Below are 18162 nucleotides of genomic sequence, written 5' to 3'. Positions count from 1 at the left end.
TCTAACTGTTCTATTGTATCATTTAAAGTTTGTGTTTCCTTGTTAATTTTATGTTTAGTTGATCTATCCATAGATGTGAGTGAGGTATTAAAGTCTCCCACTATTGTGTTATAATTGTTATATCTTCTTCTTGGATTGATCCTTTGATCATTATGTAGTGTCCTTCTTTGTCTCTTTTCACAGCCTTTGTTTTAAAGTCTATTTTATCTGATATGAGTATTGCTACTCCTGCTTTCTTTTGATCTCTATTTGCATGGAATATCTTTTTCCAGCCCTTCACTTTCAGTCTGTATGTGTCCCTCGATTTGAGGTGGGTCTCTTGTAGACAACATATATGGGGGTCTTGTTTTTGTATTCATTCAGCCAGTCTTTGTCCTTTGGTTGGGGCATTCAACCCATTTACATTTAAGGTAATTATTGATAAGTATGGGATCCTGTATCCATTTACTTTATTGTTTTGGGTTCGAGTTTATACACTCATTCTGTGTTTCCTGTCTAGAGAAGGTCCTTTAGCATTTGTTGGAGAGGTGGTTTGGTGATGCTCAATTCTTTCAGCTTTTGCTTGTCTGTAAAGCTTTTGATTTCTCCTTCATATTTGAATGAGATCCTTGCTGGGTATAGTAATCTGGGCTGTAGGTTATTTTCTTTCATCACTTTAAGTATGCCCTGCCATTCCCTCCTGGCCTGAAGAGTTTCTATTAAAAGATCAGCTGTTATCCTTATGGGGACACCCTGGTGTGTTATTTGTTGCTTTTCCCTTGCTGCTTTTAATATTTGTTCTTTGTGTTTGATCTTTGTTAATTTAATTAATATGTGTTTTGGAGTATTCCGCCTTGGGTTTATCCTGTTAGGGACTCTCTGGGTTTCTTGGACTTGGGTGATTATTTCCTTCCCCATTTTAGGGAAATTTTCAACTATTATTTCCTGAAATATTCTTTCATGGTCTTTCTTTTTGTCTTCTTCTTCTGGGACTCCTATGATTCGAATGTTGGGGCTTTTAACATTGCACCAGAGGTCTCTAATATTGTCCTCATTTCTTTTAATTCGTTTTTCTTTTTTCCTCTCTGTTTCATTTATTTCTACAATTCTATCTTCTAGCTTGCTTATCCTGTCTTCTGCCTCCATTATTCTACTGTTTGTTCCCTCCAGAGTGTTTCTGATCTCATCTATTGCATTATTCATTGTATATTGACTCTTTTTTATTTCCTCTAAATCCTTATTAAACCTTTCTTCCATCTTCTCAATCCTTGTCTCCAGGTTATTTATCTGTAACTCCAGTTTGCTTTCAAGATTTTGAATCATTTTCACTATCAAAATTCGAAATTCTTTATCAGGTAGATTCCCTATATCTTCCTCTTTTGTTTGTGTTGTTGGGCATTTATCCTGTTCCTTTCCGTTCCATTCCGTCGCTCAGTCATGTCCGACTCTTTGCGACCCTGTGGACTGTAGCCTACCAGGCTTCTCCGTCCATGGGATTCTCCAGGCAAGAATACTGGAGTGGGTTACCGTTTCCTTCTCCAGGGGATCTTCCCGACCCAGGGATCGAACCCGGGTCTCCCACATTGGAGGCAGATGCTTCCCGCATTGAGCCACCAGGGAAGCCCATCCTGTTCCTTTACTTGCTGGGTATTTCTCTGCCTCTTCATCTTGCTTATATTGCTGTGCTTGGGATGGCCTTTCCATCTTCTGGCAGTTTGTGGAGTTCTCTTTATTATGTAGTTTCCTCACTGTTTGTGGGGTTGGACGGGTGACTTGTCAAGGTTCCCTGGTTAGGGAAGCTTGTGTCAGTGTTCTTGTGGGTGGAGCTGGATTTCTTCTCTCTGGAGTGCAATGAAGTGTCCAGTAATGAGTTTGAGATGTCAGTGGGTTTGGAGTGGCTTTGGGCAGCCTGTATATCGAAGCTCAGGGCTATTCTCCTGTGTGGCTGGAGAATTTGTGTGTTATGTCTTTCTCTGAAACTTGTTGACCCTTGGATGGTGCCTGGTTTCAAGGTATGTATGGAGGCATTTGATGAGCTCCTATCAATTAATGTTCCCTGGAACAGGAGATCTCTGGTGTTCTCAGGATTTGGACTTAAACCTCTGCCTCTGGTTTTCAGTCTTATTCTTGCAGTAGGCTCAAGACTTCTCCCTCTGTCACTTCCAAGGCAGTTCCTTCTGTTTAAGCTCTTCTGTTTGCTTGTCTCTTCAGTGTCTAATTCCCATCCTGACACAAGGTGGCGGTGGTGGACACTTTTATAGGCTCACCTGTTCAGTCGTGCTGTGGGGAGGGAGGAACACTGCTAACAAATATCACTGGCATCTGTGGGAAGTGCATGCAGTGTCTCGGTTACACTGGGATTGCCCCCGCTCACGGTGTGTGTGCTTTCCCTGTTTATGCTGCTCAGGCTCTAGGTTGCTCTGCCGGGTACTCTCCAAGGCTGGTGCTGGGTTGCATGCACTTCCCAGGTCTCAGCGGCTCAGGTTCAGGTACTTGGGTACTCCACACAGGCGCAGACTTGGTTGGGCCTGCGTTTTGTGCCTTCCCCGTTCTAGCAGCTCAGGTGACCCGGTGTTTGGCGAGTGCAGTTGCTGCGAATTATCGCCTCCCCGGTCCCTGCCGCTTGGTTTTCTGGGTGTACAACCAGCGCATCTTCTCAGGCGGATATCGACCCTCCGGAACCCAGGAAGTCCTGGTTGGCAACGAAGCCTGCCTGCAGCTTGGTATCGGAAGCCTCTCTGGGGAGGCGGTTGCCCGCTTCCGGCTCTGGCCGCCCTCCCCTGACTGTCTCGGCGGGGGATGGGAGATGGGCCGTCCGCAGCCAGCTAGCTCTGCTCAGTCCTTTGTTCTGTGAGCAGGTCTGGCACTGTCTTAGGTTGGGGCTTTTTGCCTTTTCACAGGGTCGCTATCCCACAGTCTGCTTAGCTGTCTTGGGTTAGTGCCCTCAGATTGCCCTCGGGGCATTCAGGCCCGGTCCTTTCTCTAAGCAATGCCACTGGTGCCTCCCTGCCCAGCCCCCGCTTGCTAGTGTGGGGTGTGGGTGTCTGCACTGCTTCTCCACTGAGAGTTTCCTCTGGGCTGTAGTCTGTGGGTTTTAATTATTTCTTTCTTTTTTCTCCCGGTTATGTTGCCCTCTGAGGTTCCAAGGCTTGCCACAGACTCGCCAGTGAGTGTTTCCGGGTGTTTGGAAACTTCTCTCTTTTTTTTAAGCCTCCCTTCCCGGGACGGATCTCTGTCCCTCCCTCTTTTACCTCTCTTTTTATCTTTTATACTATTTCCTACCTCCTTTCGAAGACAATGGGCTGATTTTCTGGGTGCCTGATGTTCTCTGCCAGCATTCAGAAGATTTTTTTTGGGATTTACTCAGAGTTCAATGTTCTTTTGATGAATTTGTGGGGGAGAAAGTGGTCTCCCCATCCTATTCCTCTGCCATCTTCCTGTCTCCCCCCAGATTTCCTAATTTTATCAATTTGGTGATTATAAGATGCTATCTAAAATTGATCTTAATTTCCATTTATGTAATCAATAATGAAATTAAGCAGGTTTTTGAAAACTTTATTGCCCACAGTTATTTCTTATTCAGTGAAATTTATAACTTTTGTCAGTTTTTTTATGTTACTTTTTTCATAGTGATTTTTATATGTATCTTCTGTTTAATTTTTTTGTTGTTGTTGTTGAGTCTCTAAGTCATGTCCGACTCTGTGGGACCCCATGGACTGCAGCATGCCAGGCTTCTCTGTCCTGCACTATCTCCTGGAGGTTATTACTCAAACTAATATCCATTGAGTTGGTGATGCTGTCCAATCGTCTCATCCTCTGTCGCCCCCTTCTCTTTTTGCCTTCAATCTTTCTCAGTATTGGGGTCTTTTAAAATGAGTAGGATCTTTGCATCAGGTGGCCAACGTATTGGAGCTTCAGCTTCAGCACCAGTCCTTCTGATGAATTCAGAGTTGTTTTCCCTTAGAATTGATTGGCTTTATCTCCTTGCAGTCCAAGGGACTCTCAAGGGTCTTCTCCAGCACCATAATTGGAAAGCATCAATTCTTTGGTGCTCAGCCTTCTTTATGGTCCAACTCTCACCCATACATGACTACTGGGAAAAACACAGCTTTGACTATATGGACCTTTGTTGGCAAAGCAAACTCTCTGCTTTCTACAGTGTCTAGTTTTGTCAAAGTTTTCCTTCCAAGGAGTAAGCATCTTTTAGTTTCGTGGCTGCAGTTGCCATCTGCAGTGATTCTGGAGGCCAAGAAAATAAAATTTAACACTGTTTGCCCTTCTTCCCCTCTATTTGCTGTGAAGTGATGGGACAAGATGTCATGATTTTAGTTTTTGAATGTTGAGTTTTAAGCTAGCATTTTCACTTTCCTCTTTCACCCTCATCAAGAAGGCTCTTTAGTTCCTCTTTGCTTTCTGCCCTTAGAGTGGTATCATATGCATATTTGAAGTTGTTGATATTTCTCCCAGCAATCTTGATTCCAGTTTGTGATTCATCCAGCCTAGCATTTTGTATGATGAACTCTGCATAGGGGGCTTCCCAGCTGGTGCTAGTAGTAAAGCACCTGCATGCCAATGCAAGAGATATAAGAGACGTGGGTTCGATCCCTGAGTCAGGAAGATCCCCTGGAGGAGGGCTCACAACCCACTCCAATATTCTTGCCTGGAGAATCACATGAACAGAGGAGTCTGGTGGGCTACAGTCCATGGGTTGCAGTGAGACAGACATGACTGAAGTGACTTAGCACACAGGCACTCCGCATAGAGGTTAAATAAGCAGGGTGACAAAACACAGCCTTGATATATTTCTTTTCAATTTTGAACAACCTGTTGTTCCATGTTTGGTTCTCTGCCTTTTCTAAATCCAAGCTTGTACATCTGGAAGTTCTTGGTTCACATACTACTGAAGCCTAATTGCAGGATTTTGAGCATTACCTTGGTAGCATGTTAAATGAATGCAATTGTATGGTAGTTTGAACACAATTCAGATACTAATCTATTATTGGTATCTGTGCTGCACTTGGAGAAGGCAATGGCACCCCACTCCAGTACTCTTGCCTGGAAAATCCCAGGACGGAGGAGCCTGGTAGACTGCAGTCCACGGGGTCGCGAAGAGTTGGACACGACTGAACAACTTCACTTTCACTTTTCACTTTAATGCACTGGAGAAGGAAATGGCAACCCACTCCAGTGTTCTTGCCTGGAGAACCCCAGGGACGGGGGAGTCTGGTGGGCTGCCGTCTATGGGGTCGCACAGAGTTGGACACGACTGAAGCGACTTAGCAGCAGCAGCAGTAGTGCACTTATATTTTCTTGCTTTTTGTAAAGCTTTGGTACATTTTGATGAACAGCATTCTTATTTTAATGGAGTCTGATTGATCCATTTTTATGTATTTCTATATGGGAAATATTTTCCTATTTGAAAAATTGTTTCTTTACACAGGGTCAGTAATACTTTCTTTTATCTTTATAGAGTCTAAAATTTTTTTTCAAAGTTAAATCCTTAATCCATTTGTAAATGTGTTTCTATACATGTGTGAAGCAGAAATCCACTTTTTAATATGGATTATTATTTACCCAACATCATCTGTTAAGCAGATTTTCCTTTTCTCACTGATCTCCAATGCTACCTTGTCTGTATATCAAATATCACTTAATGCTCACAGAGGTAAATGGAACATCTTTTATGGAAGGTAATTTGCAAACTTAATCAACCTTATAATAAATAATTTCAGTTTTTAGGAATTAGCCCTATATGCTCACACAAGTGAAAATTCTTAAGAATAAAGATTTTATTGCAATAATCCTTTAGATAGAAAAAAACCTTGTGAACAACTTAGTTTCTGTGAGTAGTAGACTGGATAAAATAAATTACTTTGCATTTATATAATGAAATAATAAGTAGGTATTAAAAAATCTGTAAAGATAACCCAGAATTGTTCAAATTGTTCATTATTCCCTCTGCAGGTAATTTATGTCTACAGAAACCCCAAGGATGTTTTGACCTCATATTTTCATTTTTCTAATTTGATGGTTGTATTAGAAGCTTCAGATAACATAGGACAGTTCATGGAAAAATTTCTAGATGGAAAAGGTAACTATGAATTTATTTATCAAGCAACATGTTTATGAGGTCATGTTGTCATTTAGCCAAATTTTCAAACCAAGGGAACATATTTAGTGAGAAGAGAAGGTTAATCATAATATGCTACATATATACAAGTGGTTGTATTGGCTATCTACTCGCCATCCTATAGCTCTTTTTTTAAAACTAGGACCACCTATTCTGATGGACAGGGAGGCCTGGCGTGCTGTGATTCATGGGGTCACAAAGAGTCGGACACGACTGAGCGACTGAACTGAACTGAACCTATTCTGAGTATTGTCAAGGCTGCACAGTGTATAAGAGAAACTTTGACCAGGGAATAATAGAACCAGAAAAGGTCTAGATCCAAAGCTCATTCCAGAGTAGCTAATGTAGGTGTCATTTTATGCTCTGTCATGGTCCTGGAGTAGACCTTAAATGGCAGCTGTGGGATTCTCATTCCAGCACTGAAATAGAAAGACTGATGCAAGCGATTTCTGGAATGTGGGATCTGGGCTTTCTCACACTTAAAAGTTTATATTCATGTGCTGGTTTGTCAGTAAATAAACTTGCTATACATGATCTTTTAATAGACAATAATAGGAGAAATAAAGATGCATGTTTTCAGGTGAAGGAAACAGAAGAAAGAAGGGAGTGATCTTAACAAAATCTTATTTCTTGACTAATGTTAGTTCTTACCTAAGAATTTAGTTTTTCAGGATTCTTTTTTCTACATTGCTGCTTTCCTACAAACATAGACTAACTTGCAAAAGCAGTTTTCTATTAAAATGGTGCAATTGTTTCCCACAACTCCACTTTTTAAAAGATAGCATAGATGCCCAATGGTTTGGAGCTTGGTTTGCCTTTTGAGGATTCTTGAACAGAAAAGACAGACTATAGCTTGTTATGTAATAAGTGTGACATCTTTACCTGCTAACTTATTAATTTTCCCACAGTGTTAGGAAGCCTTTGGTTTGATCACATCAGAGGCTGGTATGAGCATAGACATGACTTCAATATCCTCTTCATGATGTATGAGGAGATGATGAAAGTAGGAGAATAAAGTTATTTTTAAATTCTTTCTTAGAAATTCTTATGGTTTCAATGAACCACGTTCTCCTTCTTATCTTTGTATGGTTGACTTTAAAAATGCACTATGTAAAAGCTATGATGAAAAGAGTGAACATTGACATTCTAGGAATCAGCGAACTAAGATGGACTGGAATGGGTGAATTTAACTCAGATATGATGACCATTATATCTACTGCTGTGGGCAGGAATCCCTTAGAAGAAATGGAGTAGCATCATAGTCAACAAAAAAGTCCTAAATGCAGTACTTGGATGTAATCTCAAAAGTGACAGAATGATCTCTATTCATTTCCAAGGCAAACCATTCAATATCACAGTAATCCAAGTCTATGCCCCAACCAGTAACGCTGAAGAAACTGAAGTTGAACAGTTCTATGAAGACCTACAAGACCTTCTACAAATAACACCCCCAAAAAAGACCTTTGCAATATAGAGGACTGGAATGCAAAAGTAGGAAGTCAACAAACACCTGGAGTAACAGGCAAATTAGGCCTTGGAATACAGAATTAAGCAGGGCTAAGGCTAAGAGAGTGAAGAGGAACTCAAAAGCCTCTTGATGAAAGTGAAAGAGGAGAGTGAAAAGGTTGGTTTGAAGCTCAACATTCAGAAAACAAAGATCATGGCATCTGGTCCCATCACTTCATGGGAAATAGATGGAAAAACAGTGGAAACAGTGTCAGACTTTGTTTTTTTGGGCTCCAAAATCACTGCAGATGCTGATTGCAGCCATGAAATTAAAAGACGCTTGCTCCTTGGAAGGAAAGTTATGACCAACCTTGATAGTATATTAAAAAGCAGAGACATTACTTTGCCAACTAAGGTCCGTCTAGTCAAGGCAATGGTTTTTCCCGTGGTCATGTATGGATGTGAGAGTTGGACTGTGAAGAAGGCTGATCGCCGAAGAATCGATGCTTTTGAACTGTGGTGTTGGAGAAGACTCTCGAGAGTCCCTTATACTGCAAGGACATCCAACCAGTCCATTCTAAAGGAGATCAATCCTGGGTGTTCATTGGAAGGACTGATGCTAAAGCTGAAACTGCAATACTTTGGCCACCTCATGCGACGAGTTGACTCACTGGAAAAGACTCTGATGCTGGGAAGGGTTGGGGGCGGGAGGAGAAGGGGACGATGGAGAATGAGATGGCTGGATGGCATCACCGACTCTGTGGACATGAGTTTGAGTGTACTCCAGGAGTTGGTGATGGACAGGGAGGCCTGGCGTGCTGTGATTCATGGGGTCGCGGAGAGTCGGACACGACTGAGCGACTGAACTGAACTGAACTGAAGGCTAAGAGAACACACTGATCACAGCAAACACCCTCTTCCAACAACACAAGAGAAGACTCTAAATGTGGGCATCACCAGATGGTCGACACTGAAATCAGATTGATTATATTGTTTGCAGCCAAAGATGGAGAAACTCTATACAGTCAGCAAAAACTAGACCGGGAGCTGACTGTGGCTCAGATCATGAACTCCTTTTTGGCATATTCAGACCGAAATTGAAGAAAGTGGAGAAAACCACTAGACCATTCAGGTATGACCTAAATCAAATCCCTTATGACTATACAGTGGAAGTGAGAAATAGATTTAAGGGACTAGACATGATAGACGGAGTGCCTGATGGACTATGGACGGAAGTTTGTGACATTGTACAGGAGGCAGGGATCGAGACCATCCCCAAAAAAAGAAATGCAAAAAAGCTAAATGGCTGTCTGAGGAGGCCTCACAAATAGCTGTGAAAAGAAGGAAAGCGAAAAGCAAAAGAAAAGGAAAGATACACCCATTTGAATGCAGAGTTCCAAATAATAGCAAGGAGAGATAAGAAAGCCTTCCTCAGCAATCAATGCAAAGAAATAGAGGAAAACAATACAATGGGAAAGATTAAAAATCTCTTCAAGAAAGTTAGGGATACCAAGGGAATATTTCATGCAAAGATGGGCTCAACAAGGGACAGAAATGGTATGGACCTGACATAAGCAGAAGATATTAAGAAGAGGTGGCAAAAATACACAGAAGAACTGTATAAAAAAGATCTTCATGACCCAAATAATCACGATGGTGTGATCACTCACCTAGAGCCAGACACCCTGGAATGTGAAATCAAGAGGCCTTTACGAAGCATCACTACAAACAAAGCAGGTGGAGGTGATGGAATTCTAGTTGAGCCATTTCAAATCCTAAAATATGATGCTGTGAAAGTGCTGCACTCAATATGCCAGCAAATTTGGAAAACTCAGCAGTGGCCACAGGACTGGAAAAGGTCAGTCTTCATTCCAATCCCAAAGAAAGGCAATGCCAAAGAATGCTCAAACTACCACACAATTGCACTCATCGCACACACTAGTAAAGTCATGCTGAAAATTCTCCAAGCCAGGCTTCAGCAATATGTGAACCGTGAACTCCCAGATGTTGAAGCAGGTTTTAGAAAAGGCAGAGGCACCAGAGATCAAATTGCCAACATCCGCTGGATCATGGAGAAAGCAAGAGAGTCCCAGAAAAACATCTATTTCTGCTTCATTGACTATGCCAAAGCCTTTGACTGTGTGGCTCACAATAAACTGTGGAACATTCTGAAAGAGGTGGGAATACCAGACCACCTGACCTGCCTCTTGAGAAACCAGTATGCAGGTCAGGAAGCAACCGTCAGAACTGGACATGGAACAACAGACTGGTTCCAAATAGGAAAAGGAGTACGTCAAGGCTTTATATTGTCACCCTGCTTATTTAACTTATATGCAGAGTACATCATGAGGAATGCTGGGCTGGAAGAAGCACAAGCTGGAATCAAGATTGCTGGGAAAAATATCAATAACCTCAGATATGCAGATGATACTACCCTTATGGCAGAAAGTGAAGAGGAACTCAAAAGCCTCTTGATGAAAGTGAAAGAGGAGAGTGAAAAGGTTGGCTTGAATCTCAACATTCAGAAAACCAAGATCATGGCATCTGGTCCCATCACTTCATGGGAAATAGATGGAGAAACAGTGGAAACAGTGTTAGACTTTATTTTTCTGGGCTCCAAAATCACTGCGGATGCTGATTGCAGCCATGAAATTAAAAGATGCTTATTCCTTGGAAGGAAAGCTATGACCAGCCTTGATAGTATATTAAAAAGCAGAGACATTACTTTGCCAACCAAGGTCCGTCTAGTCAAGGCTATGGTTTTTCCTGTGGTCATGTATGGATGTGAGATTTGGACTGTGAAGAAAGCTGATTGCCAAAGAATTGATGGTTTTGAACTGTGGTGTTTGAGAAGACTCTTGAAAGTCCCTTGGACTGCAAGGAGTTCCAACCACTCCATTCTAAAGGAGATCAGTCCTGGATGTTCATTGGAAGGACTGATGCTAAAGCTGAAACTCCAATACTTTGGCCACCTCATGTGACGAGTTGACTCACTGGAATAGACTCTGATGCTGGGAGGGATTGGGCAGAGGAGGAGAAGGGGATGACAAAGATGAGATGGCTGGATGGCATCACCAACTAATGGACGTGAGTTTGAGTGAACTCCGGGAGTTGATGATGGACAGGGAGGCCTGGTATGCTGTGGTTCATGGGGTCGTAAAGAGTCGGACAGGACTGAGAGACTGAACTGAACTGAACTGAACTGAACTGAACTGAGGCTGGTCATAACATTTCTTCCAAGGAGCAGGTATCTTTTAAGTTTATGATTGCACTCACGACCTGCAGTGATACTGTAGGCCAATAAAATAAAGTCTGTCACTGTTTCCACTCTTTCCCCATCTATTTGCCATGGGTTATGGGACCAGTTGCCATGATCTTAGTCTTCTGAATGTTGAGTTTTAAGCCAATTTTTTCACTCTCCTCTTTCACTTTTTAGTTCTTTTTCACTTTCTGCCATAAGGGTGGTGTCATCTTCATATCTGAGGTTATTGACATATCTCCCGGCAATCTTGATTCCAGCTTGTGCTTCTTCCAGCCCAGCGTTTTTCATGATATACTCTGCATATAAATTAAATAAGCAGGGTGACAATCTACAGATAAGATGTACTCCTTTTCCTATTTGGAAGCAGTCTGTTGTTCCAAGTCCAGTTCTCAATGCTGCTTCCTGCCCTGCCTACAGATTTCTCTAGAGTCAGGACAGTTGGTCTGGTATTCCCATCTCTTTAAGATTTTTCAGTTTGTTGTGATCCACACAGTCAAAGGCTTTGGCATAGTCAATAAAGCAGAAATAGACGTTTTTCTGGAACTCTTGCTTTTTCCATGATCCAACAGATGTTGGCAATTTGATCTCTGGTTCCTCTGCGTTTTCTAAATCCAGCTTGAACATTTGGAAATTCACAGTTCACATACTGTTGAAGCCTAGCTTGGAGAATTTTGAGCATTGCTTTACTAGTGTGTGAGATGAGTATAATTTGGTGGTAGTTTGAGCATTCTTTGGCATTGCCTTTCTTTGGGACTGAAATGAAAACTGACCTTTTCCAGCCCTGTGGCCACTGCTGAGTTTCCAAATTTGCTGGCATATTGAATGCAGCACTTTAATAGCATCATCTTTTAGGATTTGAAATAACTCAACTGGAATTCCATCACCTCCACTAGCTTTGTTTGTAGTGATGTCTCCTAAATCCCACTTGACTTCACATTCCAGAATATCTGGCTCTAGGTGAGTGATTCCACCATCGTGATTATCTGGGTTATGAAGATATTTTTTGTATAGTTTTTCTGTGTATTCTTGCCAACTCTTTTTAATATCTTCTGCTTCTCTAAGGTCCATAATATTTCTGTCCTTTATCGAGCCCATCTTTGCATGAAATATTCCCTTGATATCTCTAATTATCTTGGAGTCTTTCCCATTCTGTTGTTTGCCTCTATTTATCTGTTGATCACTGATGGAGAAAGCTTTTCCTCGCTATTCTTTGAAACTCTGCATTCAAATGGGTATATCTGTCCTTTTCTCCTTTGCCTTTCACGTCTCTTCTTTTTTTTTTTTTTTTTAGGTAATTAATTTATTTTTTATTGGAGGCAAATTATTTTACAATATTATATTGGTTGGTTTTGCCATACATTGATATGAATTTGCCCCGGGTTTACATAAGTTCCCCCTCCTGAACCGCCCTCCCACCTCCCTCCTCCCTTTATCCTCCCTCTGGGTCATCCCCGCATGCCAGCCCCGAGCATCCTATAACATGCATTGACCCTGAACTAGTGATTCGTTTCACATATGACAACATACGTGTTTCAATGCCATTCTCCCAAATCATCCCACCCTCACCCTCTCCCACAGAGTCCCAAAGACTGTTCTATACATCTGTGTCTCTTTTGCTGTCTCGTATACAGGGTTATCATTTGCATCTTTCTAAATTCCATATATATGTGTTAGTATACTGTATTGGTGTTTTTCTTTCTGGCTTAACTTCACTCTGTATAATAGGCTCCAGTTTCATCCACCTCATTAGAACTGATTCAAATGTATTCTTTTTAATGGCTGAATAATAATCCATTGTGTATATGTACCAAAGCTTTCTTATCCATTCGTCTGCAGATGGACATCTAGGTTGCTTCCATGTCCTGGCTATTATAAACAGTGCTGCAATGAACATTGGAGTACACGTGTCTCTTTCAATTCTGGTTTCCTCGGTGTGTATGCACAGAAGTGCGATCGCTGGATCATATGGCAGTTCTATTTCCAGTTTTTTGAGGAATCTCCACACTGTTCTCCATAGTGGCTGTACTAGTTTGCATTCCCACCAACAGTGTAAGAGGGTTCCTTTCTCTCCACAGCCTCTCCAGCATTTATTGCATGTAGACTTTTGGATAGCAGGCATTCTGACTGGTGTGAAATGGTATCTCATTGTGGTTTTGATTTGCATCTCTCTGATTATGAGGGATGTTGAGCATTTTTTCATGTGTTTGTTAGCCATCTTTATGTCTTCTTTGGAGAAATGTCTGTTTAGTTATTTGGCCCATTTTTTGATTGGGTCATTTATTTTTCTGGAATTGAGCTGCAGGAGCTGCTTGTATAATTTGGAGATTAATCCTTTATCAGTTGCTTCATTTGCTATTATTTTCTCCCATTCTGAAGGCTGTCTTTTCACCTTACTTATAGTTTCCTTTGCTGTGCAGAAGCTTTTGATTTTAATTAGGTCCCATTTGTTTATTTTTGCTTTTATTTCCAATATTCTGGGAGGTGGGTCATGAAGGCTCCTGCTGTGATTTATGTCGGAGAGTGTTTTGCCTACGTTCTCCTCTAGGAGTTTTATAGTTTCTGGTCTTACATTTAGCTCTCTAATCCATTTTGAGTTTATTTTGGTGTATGGTGTTAGGAAGTGTTCTAGTTTCATTCTTTTACAAGTGGTTGACCAGTTTTCCCAGCACCACTTGTTAAAGAGACTGTCTTTTCTCCATTTTATATTCTTGCCTCCTTTGTCAAAGATGAGGTGTCCATAGATGCGTGGATTTATCTCTGGGCTTTCTATTTTGTTCCATTGATCTATATTTCTGTCTTTATGCCAGTACCATACTGTCTTGATGACTGTGGCTTTGTAGTAGAGCCTGAAGTCCGGCAGGTTAATTCCCCCAGTTCCATTTTTCTTCCTCAAGATTGCTTTGGCTATTCGAGGTTTTTTGTATTTCCATACAAATTGTGAGATTATTTGTTCTAGTTCTGTGAAAAATATCGTTGGCAGCTTGATAGGGATTGCATTGAATGTATAAATTACTTTGGGTAGTATACTCATTTTTACAATATTTATTCTTCCAATCCATGAACATGGTATATTTCTCCATCTATTAGTGTCCTCTTTGATTGCTTTCAGTAGTGTTTTATAGTTTTCTATGTACAAGTCTTTTGTTTCCTTAGGTAGATATATTCCTAAGTATTTAATTCTTTTCGTTGCAACAGTGAATGGAATAGTTTCCTTAATTTCTCTTTCTATTTTCTCATTATTAGTGTATAGGAATGCAAGGGATTTCTGTGTGTTGATTTTATATCCTGCAACGTTACTGTAATCATTGATTTGCTCTAGTAGTTTTCTGGTAGTCTCTAGGGTTTTCTGTGTAGAGGATCATGTCATCAGCGAACAGTGAAAGTTTTACTTCTTCTTTTCCAATTTGGATTCCTTTTATGTCTTTTTCTGCTCTGATTGCTGTAGCCAAAACTTCCAGAACTATGTTGAATAGTAGTGGTGAGAGTGGGCACCCTTGTCTTGTTCCTGACTTTAGGGGAAATGCTTTCAGTTTTTCACCATTGAGGATAATGTTTGCTGTGGGTTTGTCATATATAGCTTTTATTATGTTGAGGTATGTCCCTTCTATTCCCACTTTCTGGAGGGTTTTTATCATAAATGGATGTTGAATTTTGTCGAAGGCTTTCTCTGCATCTATTGAGATAATCATATGATTTTTATTTTTCAGTTTGTTAATGTGGTGTATTACGTTGACTGATTTGCGGATATTGAAGAATCCTTGCATTCCTGGGATAAAACCTACTTGGTCATGATGTATGATCTTCTTAATATGCTGTTGGATTCTGATTGCTAGAATTTTGTTAAGGATTTTTGCATCTATGTTCATCAGTGATATTGGCCTGTAGTTTTCTTTTTTTGTGGGGTCTTTACCAGGTTTTGGGATTAGGGTGATGGTGGCCTCATAGAATGAGTTTGGAAGTTTCCCTTCCTCAGCAATTTTCTGGAAGAGTTTGAGTAGAATAGGTGTTAGCTCTTCTCTAAATTTTTGGTAGAATTCAGCTGTGAAGCCGTCTGGACCTGGGCTTTTGTTTGCTGGGAGATTTTTGATTACAGTTTCAATTTCCGTGCTTGTGATGGGTCTGTTCAGATTTTCTATTTCTTCCTGGTTCAGTTTTGGAAAGTTGTATTTTTCTAGGAATTTGTCCATTTCTTCCAGGTTATTCATTTTATTGCCATATAATTCCTGATAGTATTCTCTAATAATCCTTTGTATTTCTGTGTTGTCAGTTGTGATCTCTCCATTTTCATTTCTAATTTTATTGATTTGGTTCTTCTCCCTTTGTTTCTTGATAAGTCTGGCTAGTGGTTTGTCAATTTTATTTACCTTCTCAAAGAACCAGCTTTTGGCTTTGTTGATTTTTGCTATAGTCTCTTTTGTTTCTTTTGCATTTATCTCTGCCCTAATTTTTACAATTTCTTTCCTTCTACTGACCCTGGGGTTCTTCATTTCTTCCTTTTCTAGTTGCTTTAGATGTAGAGTTAGGTTATTTAGTTCACGTCTCTTCTTTTCATAGCTATTTGTAAGGCCTCCTCAGACAACCATTTTGCTTTATTGCATTTCTTTTTCTTGGAGATGGTCTTGATCACTGTCTCCTGTACAATGTAACGAACCTCCATCCATAGTTCTTCAGGCACTATGTCTATCAGATCTAATCCCTTGAATCTTTTTGTCCCTTCCACTGTATAATCATAAGGGATTTGATTTAAGTCATCCCTGAATGGTCTAGTGTTTTTCCCTACTTTATTCAATTTTAGTCTGAATTTGGCAATAAGGAGTTCATTATCTCAGTCACAGTCAGGTCCCGGTCTTGTTTTTCTGACTGTTTAGAGCTCCTCCATCTTTGGCTGCAAAAAACATAATCAATCTGATTTTGGTATTGACCATCTGGTGATGTCCATGTGTAGAGTCTTCTCTTGTGTTGTTGAAAGAGGGTGTTTGCAGTGCGTTCTCTTGGCAAAACTCTATTAGCCTTTGCTCTGCTTCATTCTGTACTCCAAGGCCAAATTCGCCTGTTACTCCAGGTATTTCTTGACTTCCTACTTTTGCATTCCAGTCCCCTATAATGCAAAGACATTTTTGGGGGGTGTTAATTCTAGAAGGTCTTGTAGGTCTTCATAGAACTGTTCAACTTCAGTTTCTTCAGAAATTACTGGTCAAGGCATAGTCTTAGATTACTGTGATATTGAATGGTTTGCCTTGGCAATAAATGGAGATCATTCTGCTGTATTTGAGATTGCATCCAAGTACTGCATTTTGGACTCATTTTTTTTACTATGATGGCTACTCCATCATACATGTACAGCATAGTGGTTCATTATTTTTGCATATTATACTTCATTATAAATTATTGCAAGGTAATTGCTGTAATTCCCTGTGCTATACAATATATCCTTGTTGTTTATCTACTTTATACTGGAATCCTGGACCCCAGAGTGCTCCAGCCTCTCTAACTGTCCCAGTGGTTTCCCAACCAGCCCAAGTCTGAGATGCCCAGATCATGGCTCAATCTGTTCACTCCCCAGTGTCTTCTCACGTGATCTCCCTTTTCTTCTGAGTCTCTCCCAAGGGTCATGGGTCCTGACCTGATCACCCTTCTTCCCTTCATACGTGTGCTACGTGTGTAACTTTCTGATAGTCCTGGTTGTCTGGGAGTCTGACTGCCTGTTTCTAGGTAGAATTCTTTCAGTGAGAAAGAATCAGTGAGAAACAAAGTGTGAATGAGAATTCTTCCACACAAAGGTGTATTTTTAATATGTTCATGGAGGGAGGTGAAGTTCAACTCCTTTTGCTCACCATCTTGATCTCTCTTCTACTTAAAAATCTTTGGGGCTAATTTTTTTTTTCTGCAATTTTAAAGATGAAGAAAATACTTACTTTGAAGGGTATCATTAAGAACTATATTATGTGGTATAATTTATATGGTTTGCCAAGTGTGGAACTTTGTAAGATATATTCAAATATTCTAATCTCTTTGCATACTTAGTTTTATTTTTCCTTCTTAAGAAAGCTCTAATTTAATGGTTGTGGATAATGAAAGTCTAAGATAAGGAAGTGGATTATAGCCCTATTTTCTGTGTTACCGCGTCCTAAGTGTGCTTCTTAGCTCATCCATGTTTAAGAAAAGGTGAGGCATCAAATTCCATGGAGAACAAACAGATATTTATCTGCTTGTGAAGATAATAAAGTGGATTGAAGGCAGCTTTGGCCCAACAGTACTACCTCCTCACCCAGGGCTGTCTGTGTGTTTGTCCCACCAGGTACCGTTGGAGACTGGAAACGTAACTTGACAGTGGAGCAAAGTGAGTGATTTGACAGAGTGTTCCAAAGGAAGATGAAAGATTTCCCCTTGAAGTTCATCTGGGAAATAGATGAGGAGTAGAATTAGTGCAAAATATAATAATATTGTCAAAATCTAACAACTGGAAAGCATATTTTAACATACACATTAATTTGTGCTTCTCATAGAAATGTTAATTATAAAACTTTGTTAATCAACAAAAGAAGTAAACTGTGCTTAGATTCATTTCCTTGCCTTTAATGAAACTTTGACATTACGATAATTAAAATGATTTGGATAATCTGCACTGTTAACCTGTATGATAAAGTGAAAGAAAGAAAGAAAGCATGCAACATGAATATTTTGAGAGTGTTTTCTGTAGCAGGCACTCATTATTTATCTATAATTTTCTAATTGAAATGTGATATTTTGGCTTAAAACCAATGTGAATATTGAGTAAATAGAGAAATCACATGCATCTGAGAAGCAGATGCATCTGTTTAGTGATTTACTAGATCACAAAGTTTAAACTAAGGAGTTAAGTTTCAAAAGTAGATTGATGATCTAATGGTCCAATTATTTAACTATTTGGATGGAAAGAAATATTTGTATCTATATCTCTCACTAAAGTAATTCTATGTGTATTTAAAAGTTGAATATTTAGAATAAAATTACTTTGAATAACTAGAAAAACATAGACGTCTTTTAATTCCTAAATGGAGAAAACCTTGTGATGCATAAAAGTGTTGTAAGAAAATTGATAAACTTTATAAATTCACAATCAAACACCTCAAGGTATCTCCCTCCATAACAGTCAATAAATAAAAACAACTCTATACTCAAGTACAGTAAAATGAGTAAGTAAATTGTGGTATTTCATATAAGAAAACTCTATACATCAGTAAGGATGCAAGAATTACCATTACATAGTAAACGTATGTTGATCCCAGAAACATGGTATGCAGTGGAAGAAAAGCCATATGGTTGTTTCAGAATTCATTATACAAGACAGAAAAATTGATAAATT

The 18162-nt window shown here is 39.9% G+C and overlaps 1 pseudogene; it reads left to right on the top strand.

Moving 5' to 3' along the window:
* The window catches only part of LOC129560776 (amine sulfotransferase-like), an 87229-nt pseudogene extending 69992 nt beyond the window's left edge, over positions 1–17237 (top strand).
* The last annotated feature ends 925 nt before the right edge of the window (positions 17238–18162 follow it).

The sequence above is a fragment of the Moschus berezovskii genome, chromosome 10 (genome assembly GCF_049115385.1).
Source record: "Moschus berezovskii isolate FMDL1 chromosome 10, NW_MosBer_1.0, whole genome shotgun sequence".
In the NCBI taxonomy this organism is placed as follows: domain Eukaryota; kingdom Metazoa; phylum Chordata; class Mammalia; order Artiodactyla; family Moschidae; genus Moschus; species Moschus berezovskii.
Note: the sequence above shows the minus strand (reverse complement) of the source record. Positions and strands in the feature narration are given on the sequence as shown.